The sequence below is a fragment of the Heloderma suspectum genome, chromosome 3 (genome assembly GCF_057233095.1).
Source record: "Heloderma suspectum isolate Gila_16-S chromosome 3, 16-S_ref, whole genome shotgun sequence".
Lineage (NCBI taxonomy): Eukaryota > Metazoa > Chordata > Lepidosauria > Squamata > Helodermatidae > Heloderma > Heloderma suspectum.
The window spans coordinates 50,590,811-50,610,142 of NC_139460.1; the positions used below are offsets into that span (position 1 = coordinate 50,590,811).

At 41.5% G+C, this 19,332-nt stretch overlaps 1 protein-coding gene across 1 annotated transcript in view; it reads right to left on the minus strand.

The window, feature by feature from the left end:
* The window catches only part of CMSS1 (cms1 ribosomal small subunit homolog), a 315,244-nt gene that overhangs the window by 166,696 nt on the left and 129,216 nt on the right, over positions 1-19,332 (minus strand). The window lies entirely within an intron of this gene.

Here is a 19,332-nt window from a genome sequence, read left to right on the forward strand (position 1 = left end):
GCTCTGTGGGGTCTTATTAGTAAGGGTTTTTTCCCCACAAGACAGGATTTCCCGACCTAAAATGTTTTAACTGGAGATAGGGGTGCTCAAGGATTTCATTCAGTCCACATTTCGAAGCAAACCAGCCTGACCTGAACACAATTACACTTTGGATTTTGCGCTTCTCCAAATTTTGCGATGCAGTTCTCGGCTCAAAAAAGTACCAGAATGCATACAAAAATACATGTTTTAGGATAAAACGTGTTCAGAAATTTGTACTTTGTAATTTGTACTAAAAAAACAAACCAGTGTATAGAAATGCATATTTAAATACAACTTTTCATGGATTAAAAAAGTGCCGATTAATGCAGAAACAGGGCAGAATATTTTTTATGAATAAACACATGCGAAACTGACACCGACCATAAATATACTGATATATCCCAACTGGGGATGCCAGCGACTGAACATGGGAATTTTATTTATTTAAAATATTTCTAGGATATCATTTATTTATTTAGCAGAATTTCTATACTGCTTTTCTTTAAAAAAATAAAGCTAAAAATCCCAAAGTAGTTTAAAACATAAAATCATGATAAAATACAATAACAACCAATTATTACAACAATAAAATGATGATAAAAAACAGTAACATCTCATTAGAATAACCAGGGTAGCTGACAATACAGGATAAATAAGTGTGCTTTCAGTTGTTGGCAGAAGCACTCCATGCTAGGATCCCACCTGATCTCAATGGTGATTTCATTTCACATGGCAGACACCACAATTGAGAAGGCCCTCCTCTGCACTATGGCCAACCAACCTCAGTAAGCTATGTAGGTCAGCAAGCCCTCCCCCTCAGAACCTAGAGGCTCAATGAGAGAAGGCCCGAAACTTCATTCTCCCTTACCACCTCAAAGCATTGAAAGATATAGGCACAGTCTCTGGATTAAAATCTGGCAACACTATCTTCAATAGCATCTGGGTTTTTTTTTAAACTACGGTTGTTAACATTAGAGCCAGTGCCATGCTAATATGTTGGGTTTGCATGCAGGAGAGACAGGTTCAAATCCTTATGACGCTCAATGGGTGGCCACTGATGTCTCTTTCGCACTTCAACCTACCTCACAGAGTTGTGAAATCATATATTTTCACCCTTATTCCATTAGACTGCCTACAATTTATCTTTATAGTGATTAACAAAAGGGGGGGGACCTGAAACACACTTCCCCATATACATCAAAGTACCAGGATAAATCTTTTTATATGTAAAACATCTGTTTAATATAAAATAATTCCTGATTTTTTTTTAAGCTTTAAAATTAGTCCTGCCTCTCCAAACAAAATATATGTTTCTTCTCCCTGCTCACCCACCCCCCACCCCCAGCCCAAGTCTGAACATTAATTAGGACCATGTTAGGGTCACTTCTTGGCAAACAAGACAATTTACTAGTATCTCCCACGTACGCTTTGATGTTACAAGCTGAGCACCACCATTCAGTTGTCACTTGGAAGATGTTAAGTGCTTCAATTATATTTAAAACATCAAAGTGGATGTATTTCTATCAGGAAACCCTATAATGTAAAATAACACCCAATTTGCAGGCTCTATAGAGCCTAAAGATGAGAGACTTAAAAAACACACACACCAAAAAATGAAAAATGCCTTCTCATCCAGCAGATCACTCCCTCTTCTAAAACAAAGATTGAGTCATATCTGTAGGGCCAAGGTTAGAAATCTGGCTTGCTCACTGGATCACCTGATGAAGAGAGAGAAATACTGTTCAGGACTATCTCTGTCCAATAACATTTGTCAAAAGAAAATTTGCACAAAATGCTTTGGAAACAGGCACAGGACCTCAAATCACCACAATCTATTGAAAACATATGTACTTAAACGTAATGTCTTGTATCCATATGTAGCTTAAGCATTTCCTTCTACACGGAGTGACATCGCTTAATTTCATACCAGCCATGAGATCTCCTGCTTACATATGGAAATATGAATCACTATTTGTAATGGAAATAATGAGTGGTAGCAGCTGTAACTTGTCACATACAGAATCAGAACTATAAAAATTAGCATGGCTACAATGCATTACAATAATTAAGAGATGGAAACAAAGAGGATTCTAATACTGTACAATATTTTATTTATTTTTAAAAGTATAAGCAGAATCACCATTTAATTAGAAAGAGGTAATTCATCTGTATTGTGTTTTTCAAGTTCTAAATCAGTACTTTTGAAAGCCAATTAAATCTGCAATAAAGCTGTATAACTTTTAGAACAGCCACGCTGAATTTCTTATTGTGCCAATAAAAAATTAAGGTTTTAATGCTGTTTTAGTTACATTTACCATATCATATGATTAGTGGCAGTGAGTACTTTTTAAAAAATTATATAATGTTTGTTGGTTCCCTGTACATGAGCACACTGCAGTATTATTCAAAAGATCTTTTTATCCAAATCTGAGTAAAAATTAAAGCAATAATGCAATCAAATGTGCACAACTAAACATATGACTCACTGATGATAAAATGGAAGTGAATATCGTGCCTAAAAATCAGGTGCCTGAATTCTCACCTCCATCAAATATTCTGATTTTCATGACTAAATTACTGAAAGCATGACTGTGTTAAATTCTTTACACAGGGTAAAGCAGCCAACTACAACATGAACACGAACTTAGCTGAACACTAAGAACTTGTGCCTGCGAGTCCAACATTCTATTCCCACAGTGGACAAGCAGATGCCCACAGATAGGACGTAATGGAATAGCACCCTCCTGCTTATGTTACCTAGCTATTGGTATTCAGAGGCATACTGCCATTGATGCTGGAGGTAACATGACTAATGTCCATTGATAACCTTATCATCCATGGATATGTCTAATCCCTATTAAAGCCATCCACACTGGTGGTCATAACTACATCTTGGGTTGGCGAATTCCATAGTTTAAATATGTGCTGTGTGAAGTACTTTTGAATCAGAGTCTGCATTTCATCCAAAGACAGCAAATACTGTACAAGTCCCAACATCAACAGAAGTTCCAGGTCTTCACCACCTCCAAATGGCTTGCCCTTTTAATAGTTAGTCCGAGATGAATTAAAGAGGCTCAGTTTGGAACATGTTAGTCACAACCCCATATTGAAGATGTTGCTTTTATACTTCAAAAAGTTATATACATCTTGTAAACAGCTGCAAACAGTTATATAAATCTTATAAACAGCTGCAAAAAAAACCCACCACCTTCTGGGAGGCTTTATATTTGTCCAGCTATTATTTATTTAATCATTTGTTTTAGTGCATTTCTATTCCATTCTTCCTCCAAGAGCTCAGAATGGCATGCATAGTTCCCATTTCATTTTGTCCTCACAACAGCCCTACAGGGAAGTTCGGCTGCAAAATATTGGCTGGTCCAGGTCACCTAGTGAGTTTCATGGCTGGGTGGGAATTTGAACCTGGGTTTCCTGAGTCCTAGTTCGACACTCAAAACACAACACCAGTTTGTTATGTCCAACAAGATGAGACAAAGAAGAAGCAAATCAGCACTTTGTTATAGTGTCATTATCACAATCAGAATTATAAACTTTAAGAACTTAACTCTCTGCCTTCTAAGTTCAACGACCCAACTACATATATATTGACATGGGCACAGGTTAGTTCACAATTCATTCTTGCTGATATGCGGAAACTTAATCTTTTACACATGGTCTCTAAATTTTTTAACCCCCTTTTATTATTTATAATATTTTGCATTTAAAAAAAAGAAAATCACAGAAAACCTGGGTGCACTTCCATGAATTCTATTGATAGAGTTAGCTGAGGCATCAATCTAGTATATGACTGAGTACAAAGGGATATAAGTGTTTGGTTTAGACAGTGTAGATAAATAGTTCAAATGAATGGCAAATCATAGTTTGGCTTATGTAAGTGAGCTTGGCTGGACTCCTGGAGTCATATACTCCACCCTCTCCATTCCTCCTTTCCTCGCACGCAGCATTTTCCTTTCCTAGTTTGAGGCAAATCTGGTTTGTACTTATCCTATAAACCAGGATCAAACACTCATTTGCAATCCTGATTTGCAGGACAAGCATGGACCTGTCAGATGCCCAGCCCCTGGCTTCCTTTGTAGTCAAGCTGTCAAGCCATGTTTCCAGTCAATTACCTTTATTATGCAAGCTACAGACAAACAGGCCTTGCCTCAGGCTCCTTATGCAGCATTTGGCAACAAGCTTTCCTAGCAAGCTTTGCATAATACAGCAGACTTCAGGTACCAAGGATAAAGCACCATGAATGAGAGTCGTTACTAAACTGCCACTGGTAACTACAGACCCCCCTTCTCAGACTGAGTGGCCTACCAAGTCCCACCCTCAAGGTGAGTCTTTCCATGGGGTCACCTCCCTTGCTGCAAGTCTCTTGGAGCATCTCATGACCCTACATTGCTCCTCCCTTTTCACCTGACATCAGACTCTAGGGTTTCTTATTCCCACCCCCTCCTCTTCCTTAGGAGCCTGAATTCCCATGGGTTCAGGGGAGGGCTGGGCTGTCACCTAACTGACTAGACTGCAGCTGGGCTTCACCCTCTCTATCACTATTATTCTCACCGGGGGCCCTCTCCTGCAACCTTGACGTTTTGACAATTCCTTCCCCCTCCCCATCTGACTCAGAATCAGTTCCCATGTCTTCTTGGGGTGCATCTGTAGAGGTGCTGGGCCTGATGCTAACATCACCATAGTTTCCCTCAAAGCAAGAAAGGAAGGAAAGAATCACTGTGTGCAAGCAGACAAAGGAGCAAGTGAGTTGGAGGCTTAGGCATGTAAGAGGGAAACATCTCAAAATTCAAAACCCCAAGATATATGATTGCCCATACAAGCATTCCTACAAATTTAGTTTTAGAAACATGTGACACACACCCTATCTGTCAAGAACAACCTACAGGCCTGGTTGAAGACATTTTGCTGCTTGAGGCAAAAGACAAAATGGCTTCCTTCTTCCATTCCATGGCTGACTACAGTGTCAGTTAAATTTGACTTCAACACTAGTGGTGGGACAGTCTCCTCCACTGTACCTGGGCAGCAGGTTAGCTTAGGAGGTGCAAGGCAGGCCACATGCCATACACAGCTCCATCCCCCAACATCTCTCTCTCACCCACACACAGCATTTGCCGCCTGAAGCAGCTGCCTCACTCTGCCTAATGGTAGGGCTGGCCCTACTCATTAAACAAATATACTAGATATATGTTCTATGTGGATCCATCAAGCACTCTACGTTCATAAATGCTATGCTGGTCTTCTGAATAATAATTTGCTAACAAACAATAATAAATCATCTCAGAAGACAAAAATGTTTGTTATTACAGAAATACATACTGCCTCTATGCTGCCCTTCAGTAGAAATTCTCAGAGTGCTTTACATAAAATGAAAATCCAAAGCATTAAAATACAGGTAACAAAAAACAGAATAATAAAACACAAAGACTAAAAAGACAGCAAGAGGTTAAAGAGACAGATAAAAACAACAAGCAGCACTAAAATTAAGTCTAAAAGGGTTGATAAAATAAAAAGGTCTTTGCCTGGTGCCAAAAGGATGTCAAAATAGGCTCGGGGCAAACCTCTCTAAGAAGAGCATTCCATAATTTAGGCACCATTAGTGAAAAGGTCTTTCCCTGGTAGCCATCCACCTCATCTCAGACAGTAGGGGCACCTGCAGAAGACCCTCAAGAGAAGATCTTAATGAATGGATAGGCATATATGGCATGAGTAGGTAAAACGAATGAGTCCTAGCCATACAGAAGGCTGTATACCTCTTTATGTGGTCCTTTTAGATCCCACCAAACTCCAACTTACCTGGAAGAGAGACTGCTATACTCACTAAAATCCAAACTGAGTATCTCAGACAACCTGACTTCAGAGTGTTAACCAAAGAACGACATGGAGGTCCATTTGTGGACAAAAGTAGGAAGATTATCTTTTTAAGAACTCTGATTCGGGTGTTTGTTCTGTGTTTTTTTTTTTAATAAAGCCTGAAGTAGTTCCTAAATCACAATGGTTTGCACTCATTATACAATCATAAAATACTTGCACTTTGTAACTATCAGCAAGGGGAAAAGGAGGATCCATAGTAAGTGCTTCGAAAGGCAGCTGCAACTTTGACAAGGCTATTTCTTACAAGAGCTCCACAGGTCCATAGAGGGGTTTCAGTCTCAGCAGAGTTACGTCTTGTACAGGTGGCCCATATAACTTCACGAGGATTCTGTTCTTAATAGATTTCAAAGTCCACACACCACATTTATTACCATAGTTCTGACTAAGACCCCAAACTATTTTTATGGGACCCTATACAATAGTAATAATTTAGGATTTAGTTAAGCTTTCAGAGCTGAATTATATCTAGGTTGAAGCCTTGCACCTCAGGCAAATCTCACCTATAAGAGAGAATAGAAATGCATGCCTAATTAATATGGGAACAAAACTAAACAATGGAACACCAGAATATTATCCACATTTTAAAAATCACATACAGTGTGTCCTGGTATCTTATGAATTAATTTCCCATTTTAACCTATGTGGCCCTTACCACAAGCAAGTAAAATGGTATAAGTAGTAACAAGCTGGGGCCCATGTAGAATCAGGGGGAACAACAAACACCCAGGAAATCCCATACATGCAACAGTACAAGTCTTCAAAGCTCCAGGGTTAAATGAACAGTTTCCTGCTCACCTAGCCCTGGACCTTAGCAGTCCAAAAGGGTAGTGCCATTACACTATATGACTATTTGCTGAGGTTCGGGACTACAATAAGCAGGACCTGAACAGCACAGGATAAAGAGGAGGGTATTTTTACCTTCCTTACCCTATATTGTATGGTAGAGTTGGGGGGGGGCAAAATGGGGGTTACGGGGATACTTGCCTCATGGTGCATGTCCCCAATACTATTTATACCTCCATTCTAGGATACTTTGTTAGGAGCTCTTTCCTCTTTGCAGCTAAGACAGCCCTTGGAGAGAAAGGCTAATTAAGATCAGTGGAAGGACTTTTCCTCTGATTTGATCAACATACCCCACCTCTACCCCCAGGACTCTTTTTTCAAATGGACCAGGGCTCTTAAAACTTATAGCATCCTGCAAATCAAGAAAGGGAGTATATAATGACTTATATAGCACTTCAGAGAGGGTTCAAAGTGCTTTACATACATTATTTTTTGTATTACTTATAATACCTCATAAAGGCATGTTAACATTATTTATGGAGGGCGCAATCCTATGGTATCATTGGCCACCGCTGAACTCAGAGGCGGTCAACCATCCAATGCAGGGTGGGTAGAGAACGGAGGGGATCCTCTCATCTGTGCTCCGGCCGCCCTGCATTTGCACCTAGACAGATGATTTCAGCTGTCCAGCTGGGGTGCATCGGAATGGGGGGGGAGACTGGATGGTGCATAGGAAGCGTCGTAATGGCACTTTCACAGTCTCCTCCCCTCTCCGCTCCCAGGAATGCCCCCTTTTTGCCTGCTCCGCACTGCTCTTATGAGCACAGAGCCAGGGACGAACCATGCCAGCTATGAGGCAGCAGAGAAGGGGAGTCAGGTTTCTGGGAACCGTAAAATCCTATGGCCGTCTAGGCACTCTCTAGCAGCCATAGGATTGCTCCCTTATTTATGGCATTTATATGCTGTCCTTCATAAACATTTATGCCAAGGTGGTTTCCAATGCATCCTCAGACTGTGGTTAAAGATGAGAAAGAGCAGGTGGCCTGAGACCACCTAGTCAGTTCATGGAAAAGGTGAGATTCAAATCAAGCTATAGTTCAATCTTTTAATCACTAGAGGCATTTCAGGCATATGAAAATCCGAGTCATGGAGGGGAGACAGGGACATGTGCTCCAACCCCATGCCATGACTTTTTCATGATGACTGGGGAGGCCTGAAGAGTGGCTGTAACTGCATTTGGCTGAATGCAGTTACAGTGTTCCCTGTGATCAAGAGCCTTGACTGCTCAGGGCTCCTGATTGCGCAGTCCACCATAACTGTGTTCTGCCGAATGCAATTACAGCCACTTTTCAGATCTTCCCCATCAACACAAGCAGTTCTGTTGGTAATACTGCAACCTCGTCTGCAAGTTACAGGAAGGGGGCAGTGTTGCAGTTGGCTAGATAATGCATGGCAAAATTGGCAATATTGGGCATAGCTAGCCTTAGGATCTCTGTGGCCTACAGTGTGGTTTCCTGTTCCTCTCCTTCCTTCCTTCCTTCCTTCCTTCCTTCCTTCCTTCCTCTCTCTCTCTCTCTCTCTCTCTCTGCCTTCCACCATTTCTGGGAGCACACGTACTTGCTCTCTTGGTCCTGCCTGTGTAATGGAACACAAAACAGATCGAACAAACTCCTTTTGAAACCCCACACTGTACCTGCATCTTTATGCAAGAATATTTGTGAGTAAACCATTTTTCCTTTTCTATACTAAAAAATAGGTGTGGTCTCTTCTTTTTAGCCCTTTGTGTGCATTTGTTTTTTCTCTGCTAGTTGCCTTTTTAACAGGAGGCATCATTACTAAATAATCCCATCACGGGTCTTTATTAACATTCTACAGAATAGAAGTGCTTGGAGTCTGATCCTGAGTTCCTGGCCTAGAAAAGTCTTTTCTTGCAGTGACTTGTTTATTTCATTATACATTATAGAGCAGGGGACTGATCTGAAGTCTCTCAAATCTTTCAATTCTGGGCCCCCTTTTCTCATACTTTGCTATATCATCAGCCAGAATTGTTTCATTTTGAACAATTGACTCAATCTGCATTCAAAGCTATCTCATGTCAAGTGTGTGTTACTCAACAGGAATGAATGACATCATATTCAGAAACAGGATAAAACTACAGCTGCGGCTGTAAGGATGGAAGAAGGCTGCTCAAACAAGGAGCTTGTAGTGGTGAAATGGAGGAAAAAGAAATAATTTTTAGTGGCCCCCTCCCAACAAATAGAAAACTAATAATTAAAAAAAAATAACGAAAAGAACATACAAAAGGACAGACCTATCTTGCATAGTTATCCAGTAAATTATTGTTTATACTGTAAGGAGACATGTGAAGATGACCAGACAGTATCTATTTAAAATGTACACTCTTATGTGGTCTCCTATGGAAGTTTACTGCATTTCAGAAAACTCCTCAGGAGAGCCACTGAGATTCCTGAAAATGCTAACTGACTCTGTGGATGTCTTCATGCTCAAATAAAAGCCATTTTATAAAGTTTCTTAAAAGTTTTCATCTGGTGGTGGTTAATACAGTGCAGCATGCATACCTGTACACAATCAGCTTTCTACTCCAACAAATGTAGTTGGAGATCCAGCATGCGGTCAAACAGATGTCAAGAAAAGAACCAATTCAGATTGCAACCCTAGTGAAATCTACACACACTGTAGATGTAAACGTAAAATTCAGAATAATCTGCACAGAGAAATCAAAGGACATAATTAATAGACCTTTTGCTTCAGAAGGCTGGATCAAGATTGATTGTTTAAGAGTGTACAGTTTTATAGACCTTTTAGTAGTATGCAAAATCCTTCCAAGCATTATACTTCAGATGGACCAGGGTACAGGCCCACCACATCACCCAAGATGACTAGGGATGGGTGAGAAATTCAAATAATGAACTTTGCAAATTCACACTTCCCAAACCTAAAAAGAAACCAGAATACAGTTGTCACTGAAATCCATACATTTCCAAAGTGTGTGGGTGACAAAAAGAATAAGTGTACACAAAGTGTATGCATTTTTTAAAATGTGCACTTTTTAAAAATGCACAGAAAAATGTGTCTATTATTTATTCATCAATTTATGAGTCACCTTTCAGCCCAAATAGGGCCTCCAATGTGACTTACAGTTAAAATTTGCAACAATTTTAAAAAATGAAAAAATATGCCACCTTATTCATTGGAAAATTATTTAAAATGCACACCTACACACAATCAGCTTTCTACTCCAACAAACGTAGTTGGAGATCCAGCAGGCAGGCAAACAGATGTCAAGAAAAGAAACAATTCAAATTGCATCCCTGTTGCATACATTTTTTAAAACATGTACAAAAACGGCTATTTTTCCATTAAAAAATATGTGCACAAAAATCCATACTCAGACAAAAGAAAATGCAATCCGATATGGAAATAAGACAGAACGAACTTCAAAGTGAAAAACTGAGAACCTGCGCAAAACTGAGCTTGTCAGATTCACCCATCTATGCTTCACTCAAATCATTAAAACACTGCTATGTTGAAAGGGCTCTGATTTGCTGAACAGCCCTGCTTCCTCAGTCACCTGTCATTCCTCAGTCACCTATCATTCCTCATTTCCCCAGCATCTCTCCTTTTTCTCATTTTCTGCTTGGTACTCACTTTGTTTTCTTTGCTTTATGTATGCAATGGACTTAATATCTGGTCATCAAAACTATACCTAGTCTTGAAAATAAGTTTGCTTGAACCTAGAACAGTGAGTGCTGTCTGTAATTGTATAGATTACATATAAAAAGAGGGTATCATTCAAAACTAGCATTGCGGAAAACATAATCTTTCTGTGTGTTGGAGCAGCACGCTGAGTTTCAGAACATTAAAGGCATGGGGTTGCTACCTAGATCTACAGTCAGGGCCAGAAATATTGGAACAAGGATAACTGCTTTGGCAGTTGGCCTCTGTACACCACCACATTGAAGTTGAAAGGAAACACAGCCAGATGGGAGTGAATTCAGGACTTTCAGCTGTAATTCAAGGGGTTTGACGAAAGTGGGGTACTAACCATTCAGGAAGGACAGCCAGTGGCATACACACGCCCCCATCGTTGGTGGCTCATAAGTAATGGAACAAACCAACATCATTTCAAACTTAAGGATCACCTTTAAGACCTGGATGAAAATTCTTTGCAGTCAGTGACTGCCTGAAGTTTGAAACCCATGGACATGACCAAATGCTGAGTTTCCTCTCTCGAGATGCTTTGAGGGCCTTTACTGCAGCTGCCTTCAGCTGCTGCTTGTTTGTGGGTCTTTCTGCCTTCAGTCTTGTCTTCAGTAAGGGAAAAGCATGCTCTATTGGGTTGAGATCAGGTGACTGACTTGGCCATTGAAGAACATCCCACTTCTTTGCCCTGAGAAACTCTTGGGTAGCTTTTGCTGTATGTTTGGGGTCATTATCCATCTGCAATATGAAGCGGCATCCTATCAGTTTGGCAGCATTCGGCTGAATCTGAGCAGAAAGTATAGCCCTATACACTTCAGAAGTCATCCTGCTGCTTTTATCAGCAATCAGGTCATCAATAAACACCAGTGACCCGGTTCCATTGGCAGCCATACATGCCCATGCCATAACACTGCCTCCACCATGTTTGACAGATGATGTGGTATGCTCTGAATCATGAGCTGTTGCTTTCCTTCTCCATACTTTTCTCTTCCCATCATTCTGGTACTAGTTAATCTTGGTCTCAGCAGTCCAAAGAATGTTATTCCAGAACTGGGCAGGTTTTTTTTAGGTATTTGCTGGCAAAGGCTAATCTGGCCTTTCGGTTCTTGAGCGCTACCAGTGGTTTGCACCTTGTTGTGAAGCCTCTGTATTTACATTCATAAAGCCCTCCCTTGACTGCAGATGTTGACAATGACATGCCTACCTCCGCAAGAGTGTTCTGGACCTGGCTAGATGTTGTGAAAGAGTTCTTCTTCACCATGAGCAGAATTCTGCGGTCATCCACTTTAGTTGTCTTCCGTGGTCTTCCAGGCCTTTTGCTGTTGCTGAACTTGCCAGTTAATTCCTTCTTTTTCAGGATGTTCCAAACTGTTGTATTGGCCACTTCCAATGTTTTTGTTATCTCTTTGATGGGTTTATTTTGTTTCCTCGGCCTAATGATGGTCTCCTTCACTCTCATGGACACCTCTTTGGACCTCATGTTGGGAGTTCCAGTGAACAGCTACCAAATGCAAAGTAACACTCAGAACCACCTCCAGGCCTTTCATCTGCCTGATTGGTCATGGGGTACCCAGGAAACAGGCCACACACCTGGCCACGCAGCTGCTTGTCAGCCATTTGTTCCATTACTTATGAGCCACCAATGATGGGGGGGGTATGCCACTGGCTGTCCTTCCTGAATGGGTAGTGCCCCACTTTTGTCAAACCCCTTGAATTACAGCTGAAAGTCCTGACTTTGCTCCCATCTGGGTGTGTTTCCTTTCCACTTCAATGTGGTGGTGTACAGAGGCCAACTGCCAAAACAGTTATCCTTGTTCCAATATTTCTGGGCCTGACTGTATATGCCTATCCATAACTGGGGCTAGGCACTGCAGTAGACCTAAATTATCATGTATTACTTATTAGAATGCTGGTCAGAAGGCAGTTACACCAGAGCGATGGCTCAGACATTACTTTAACACAACCATGGGAATTATTTGAGTTGTAGTCCAACATATCTGGAAGGCACAAGGTTGGAGAAAGCTGCTTTAACTGCATGGCTTACAGAAGCAGAAGTGCCTGGTGTTTCCAATTCCCCATAAGGCTGCAATCCTAAACACCAGCCTTCCCCAACCAGGTGCCCTCCAGATGTTTTGGTCTTCAACCCCCATCAGCTCCAGCCAACATGGCCAATGGTCAGGAATCCTGGGAATCATAGTCCAAAACATCTGGAGGGACTAGTTGGGGAAGGCCGCTATACACATTTGCCTGGAAATAAGTCCCATTGAACTCAGTGAGTCTCGCATCTGAATAGACATGCTCAGGATTGCACTGTAAGTAACACAATGTGTGGCGATCAATGCAACCTACAATGAGATCCACAATTCTCACTTCGACCAGTATTCTAACTAGGGGGGAAACAAAAGCAAAAGACACTTGCACTTCTGCAAATTATGCAATTAAAGTTATGCAAGAACCAGTTTTAAAATTTTAATTTGGTTTATTCATTTATGCTTCTACTTTCTGTATACAAAAGATTCAAAGCATCCTACAAGAGATAAAATACAGAAATACAATATTAATAGTTAAAAACATCAAAAACAACAAATCGGAACAGACTGAAGCCATATTTCAGTAGGCAAAGTTTTAAAATGCTCACTGAAAGAGCGTGGTTTCAAGTGCCCATCTACACACGAGCAGCAACAGGGCCAGGCTCTCTGGGGAGGATATTCCACAATCTTGACACCACACCAGAAAAGGCCTTTTCCCTTGTGTGTGCCTGCCATGCTTCTGACTTAAGAGTTTGGCCATTCCTGGGAAAAGGAAGCTCATTCCAGTGGCTGGTCAGGCAATTTATTTATTATATTTAAATCCTGCCTTTCTTCCATGGGGAAACTCGAGGCAGCACACATGGGGTTCCCAGTGGTCTTCTATCGAAGCACCAAATAGGCCCACGCCTGCTTACCTTCAGCCAAAGTTGCTGCATCAAAAGCCTTCAAGACCAAACCCTGGGACCACCTTTCTGCCTGCCTTTCTTTTTTCTTCATTCGCTTCCATCATCCCCCTCCCTGGTATTTTGCTTTCATGCATGGGTGTGATGGAAAGCTGTGCAAGGAAAACTAACTAGGCAACACGATCGTGTTTACTTTTTCTAATGTTCTTTATGGCATCCATATAAATAGAATGAAAGTTAGTTCCCAGACGTAAACATTTGAAAGTTCACCCAATATTGACAAAAGCAGTCCATCCCTCATCATCTGTCTGCTTTCCCTCCTTTTTTTCATGTAGAATCATAGAATAGTAGGGTTGGAAGGGGCCTACAAGGCCATCAAGTCCAACCCCCTGCTCACTGCGGGAATCCAAGTTAGAGCATCCCGGTACTTTTGTTCCAATGTAAAATAAATGTTTAAATTTAAAGTTGTGTTTTTAATTCTTTGACAAATCAAGAGCAATTTTTGGACACTTCTTATTTGTCTCTTTCCTCCCCCTCCAGAAAAATATTGGGTTTCAACAGCAGATCACTGATGATGTTTGTAAATGCATGGCTCTCCACTGACATTAATACATGAAAGATCAAGAAGGCCCGTTTATCAGACATTAGTAAGGATGTTTGATCTTCCTTTGAAGAAGCAGTTCTCAGGCTATTCAAAGGGCTGTGGCATCTTTCTTTATGTGTGAAGAATGGCTATGCTGAAGTGAATATGTCTGTCAATCCCCACCCCACCCCCGAAAGCGGCTGAAATTAAAATTTGGAACCATAATGGAGGCCTTGTTTTCACTGTAGCCACTACTGACCATTCTATATTTCCTCCTTTGGAGAAAGCTTCTACATGCAAGCCCCTGGCACTCCCAAGATGAAAAAGTAGAAGATTAAACAGATTAATTTGTTTCTTGTCTAGATGTGAAATTGTAGCCTACATCCATGCTACATCCATGCACTATGTGTACTGCTGAAGATACAACTGGTTACAACATTGGTTGTATCCAATGTTAGTCTAACTTAAGTCCCATTCACTTCAATGGATCTACTGTAAATAGGATTAACATAGGATACAACCTGAAGATTTTAAAACAAGGCACTTGTAAGGCAACAGTATCTTCCTCTTAGGAAAGACAGAAACAATCTCTAGTAACAGAGAAAGGCTGCAAGGCAAAATTTTGGGGTTTCTTACAGAATGTCTCTCTAACTGTGTCGGTGATCACCATGTTGGCAGGCTGCTTGGCATGAAAGCCTGGAAGACGCTCTGCCCTAGGAGTTTGTGTGACTTGGTGTTGGCACTTTAAGACAGGAGTGCGGAACCTCTTTCACCCCAAATTCAATTTTGAAGAAATTCTCAGGGGACGCAGTCCAGTGAAGGGCAAGGCTGAAGGCAACAGGGGCAGGGCCAAAATACTAAAAAGACCATCACATTTTAGCTTAAAGCTCTTACTGCCAGTGAGAGAAGCATTTCATCTTTCCAGAATGGGGGAAAAACTGTCCCAAAGCAGAGAACCCCCCCCCCACACACACACACAAATATAGATGGCCAGGGAAAAGGGGGGCAGGGGAAAGGGGCATGGCCTTGTGGGGAAACCCAGAGGGACAGACTGGGATCCTGGGCTTGAGGTTCTGCACCCCTACTTTAAGAGATTCAACCTGATGGAAAGGCAAGGCTGAAGAGGGCTTCTCCAGCTGGACTGGGCAGAGACTAAAAGCAAGTGATCGTGCCGTGAAGTTCATTAGCATGTAGTCACATATCCAGGACAGAAATTCAGCACTATGACTTAATCAAGCCACTCCAAGTTAAGTGCCTCACAATTAGATCAGGCACAATGATCAGGAACTAGGCATAAATACACCCCAGGCAAAGAGTTACATACCTCCAAGGTATTGCATAATTAGTTACAAGTGTGGGGTTGGGTGGAGGCTCCCCACCCCTGGCCACCACAAGCTCAGAAAAATACTGTCTCAAGTAGATTTAGCTCATCCTGAGTCCACCATATTGAAACCCTTGTCTACAATCCCCCTCTTTTGTCTGCTTGTCCATGTTGGACACAGAGCTGTTGTCCCTTTGTACCTTTTGTTGAAATCCTATAATAACTGAGGGCTCTGAGACTCAGCGTTCCTGGCCTCCCAAGGTCTGGGCACCACAGGCTCCAGAGATCCCTGCTAGTCCCATTGGCTCTTGGACCCTCGCTACTCTGCTGAAATCATTTGCTAAAATCAGGTTCCAGACCTCCCATAAGGTCTGGCACCATATGCTTCTGGTTCGTGGCAAGCTCCACTGTTCCACGGACTCCCAGAAGTTTAGTAATGCACACTCTCTCGATGCATGTCAAACCCTGTGCCTAGCTATGTCCATCGCCTCTTGCTCCCTCACTGAAATCACTTTAAACCACGGAACCTCATCAGAACTTTTCTTCTCAGAACACATGTTCTGGCTGCCTAGGTCTCCACTCTAGTGGAAGTAGCAACCTACCTGCAGCCTTTTCTAAGGCTCCTTTTTCTCAACAACTTCAGTAGTTTCCCTGCACCATTTTTAGAAACGATCCAACCAGATCCCTAGGCATGTAGCATTCAATTCTGCTCAATCTTCTAAAGGTCCTTTTCTTACAAGTTTTAGTTTCCACCCCTTTTCTCACTTTTCTCTATCATGTGCATGTGTAAGTGCATGCAGGATTTTGGCTTGTCTTTTAACCTGTATTTGGGTGGAAGTCTGGCCACTTTAGGGATGGAGATTGTGTGGTCCTCTAGATGTTGGTAGACTGCAGCACCGATCAGCCCAAGCCAGCAGAGCAAATTATGAAGGATGGTAGGAGCAACATCTGGAGGGCCACACATTCCCATCCCTGTTGTAAAGCCGACATTTGCCCTTGCCCAGGAGACTGTCAGTCTCACCCAGGTGAACATCCAGTGGGCAGACTAAAGTTTTCCTTGTTGCAGGGACAGAGCTGTGCATGCAGCCACTATTTATGTTGTGTTCAAGATACTGAAATTCTGTGGTGGCTGCATTTGTAGTTCTGTCCCACTGCCAAGTTTGGGTTGGGTGTATATGGAAGATGGGACTGGGGAAGGGAGTCCCATCACAGGTGAACAAAGGAGGTGGCTTTCTACACACAAGGCCACTGCAAATGGATGAACAGGCCTTTCAACTATGGGCCAACCTAAACTCAACCAGCTTAAAGAAATCAAGATTCCCAAATTAAGAGTGATCATCAAAGCAGATATGCATCAAACTGTTCACACTAAGAGGAGATTGCAAAACATCACCTGGAAGAAACAGTTGTGTGAATCCAATTAAGATCTAATTTGCTAAGGAAGTGATGAATACTTTCTACCAAGCATTGGTACAAACTACTTAAGTCAGCAGCATGGATAAAATTAGAAACATGTGAAATATATTTTGAAATGCACTTATACTCTAAAAAATAAAAATAAATAAACTACAAAGGAATCCCAAGAAACAGAGGTCTGTTTTAAAAAAAGAAAAAGAAGAATGCTGAGGTTCTAAAGAATCAATTATTTGCTTCATAGAAGCACTAGCATTTCTTACCACTTTACACCCTCTACTAAACCAAAACAGGCCACAATACCAGCTGCCTGATGCATTAGTCATCCAAGCTCAGTGTAATATAAAACATCCCTTTGGAGGAGTTTCAATATGTCCACCACAATTTCATTCATGTCCTCAAAGCATTAATAAAATACCAAAGACAGAGGCAATGCAATGAGAGGAATCATAAAGCCCAGCGAAAGCCGGAATAAATCTTGATACAAAGCAGCTCTTTATTATCTCTACTTCCAATTAATGTTAGTATCTGCGAGCTGACCACACCCAGAGCATCCTAAAAATAGCCACATATGAACTGTTTTTTCAAATGAAGCCCTGATATATCTGTAACCGTATCCACACATAGAATCATGGTAGACCATTATCATGAGAAGTCCACTGTCGGCTCTAAGGAAAAATCATGACATAATACAGAGCAAGCTGGTCTCAGGATCTGAGCCATGCTTTCAGATTCATGCAAGTTGACCTAAACAAAGTGTTGCTGGGAGGGCTCCTGCTCAGTGTTGTCAGCAGCTAACCTGTGATGTCCACTTCCATTCCATTCCCTGACCCCCACCCCACAGACAACATTATGTGGCCATTGGGCATGCTTTTGCCCCCTTCCATGTTTTTTTCCTAAAAAAAAAAATGTACCCTTTCATCGAGCAGGGTGTTGAGATAAATGGCCTATGAGATCCCTTCCAACTCTTATGATTCTACTTCTGCAAACCTCATAGTGCCCCTAAGCATGTTGTTACCTACCTCTTGTTTCTCAGTAGCCTCATTTTTGCTACGATCTTGTCGGCATTCACAGTCTGAGTTCATTTTTAGAGGGAATATTTAAAGTTTCTATACATCACCCTTTGTGTGCATTATAGTATGCCTTTTCTAAACTTTAAGGGGAACTGTGGCAATCCAAAAGCTGAGCTATATTACAGAAAACTGTGTTGCACATATCCTCAACAGCACCCTTCCCCAACCTGGTGCCATCTAGATGTTTTGGACTTCAGCTCCCAGCCCCAGCTAGCAAGGCCACTGGTCGGGAATGCTGGGAGCTGTAGACCACAACATCTGGAGGGCACCAGGCTGGGGAAGGCTGGAAGGCAGCAAAATTAATGCTGTTAAACTTGTGACTCACAGTCAGCTATGCTATGAAGATCAAACATCACGTTGTGAGTGGGTGTTTGAAGTCTGTTTGGAGGGCAAGTACAGAAATTTCAAGGGGAAGAGGGCTAAATGCATTTCTGCAGAACCTGATTGCTTTTGTGTGAAAAGAAGCCAAATTTTCATTTAGCTGAAACTTTTAGCTGGTGACTCAGTGACTTAAAGTAAAGATGTTTTGTCCCCTCAACCCAAATCAAACAACTGCACAAAGAGCTTCCCCCCCACTTTTTCTTAAGAAAATGCACAACATTTTCTCCCTCACTATGCAACATCAGATCTTGTATCCTATAAGTACTCATCCAGCATGTCAGACAATTATATTAGGCACCCCTGCATAACCACCTGCCAGTGATGGAATATTATATCACAGTATTTAATTCATGCTACATCCTAACTACTTAATCCAGATGTTTTTAAATGTATATACATATAGGAAAACACTTTTCAAAATCTACATTCCATGCATGTTTTGTGGTTAGTGTAATATGAGAAATGGCAGAAATGCCTGTCATCCTAGTTTTCTAAAATCTTCCATAAGGGACTATTGCTGGTAATATTCTGAGATATTGCAGGTTCCTGTTTTGAAAATAGTTTTCTTCACTGTTCTTCATTCTGTAAGTAGGGTCAACTAAATCAAGAGCAAATGTGATACTCTTCAGACTCAGCCTACAATCCTATTCATTTGACCATGTTGGTTTATATTTTCTTTGGTCTTTACCACCACACTGGGCACAGGTCAATTAACTTAGAATAAAATATTTTCTTTTAAAAAAAACTTATAAAAGTTATTACAGCTGGCGAATGAGCATGTTACTCCACTTCTGCATCAATTTTACTGGCTGCTGGGTTTGTTTTCAGGCACAATTCAAAGCGTTGGTTATCATCTATAAGCCCTAAATGACACGGCACCAGGATCCCTAAAGGACCATCTCCTCCTACATGATCCTGCCTAACCAGTGAGCTGTGTGCCTCACCCTGGGGGTAGGTGGGGTAAGAGGTGGCAGGGCCCAGACTGTGGAACATCTCACCCTAGGAGATCTGCTCAGCCACCAATTTGTTGCTCATCCACCGGAGACTGCAGACCTTTTTGCTTCAGCTAGGCTTTAGTCTCACTTCGTGTGATTTTTAATCTGTTCCCTCTGATGTTTAACTTATACTTAAGTTATTCAGTGCTTGTAATGTGGAATGGCAACTGGGAAAGGCCCCTGTCTGAAACAATGGAGAACTGCCGCCAGTCAGCATAGAC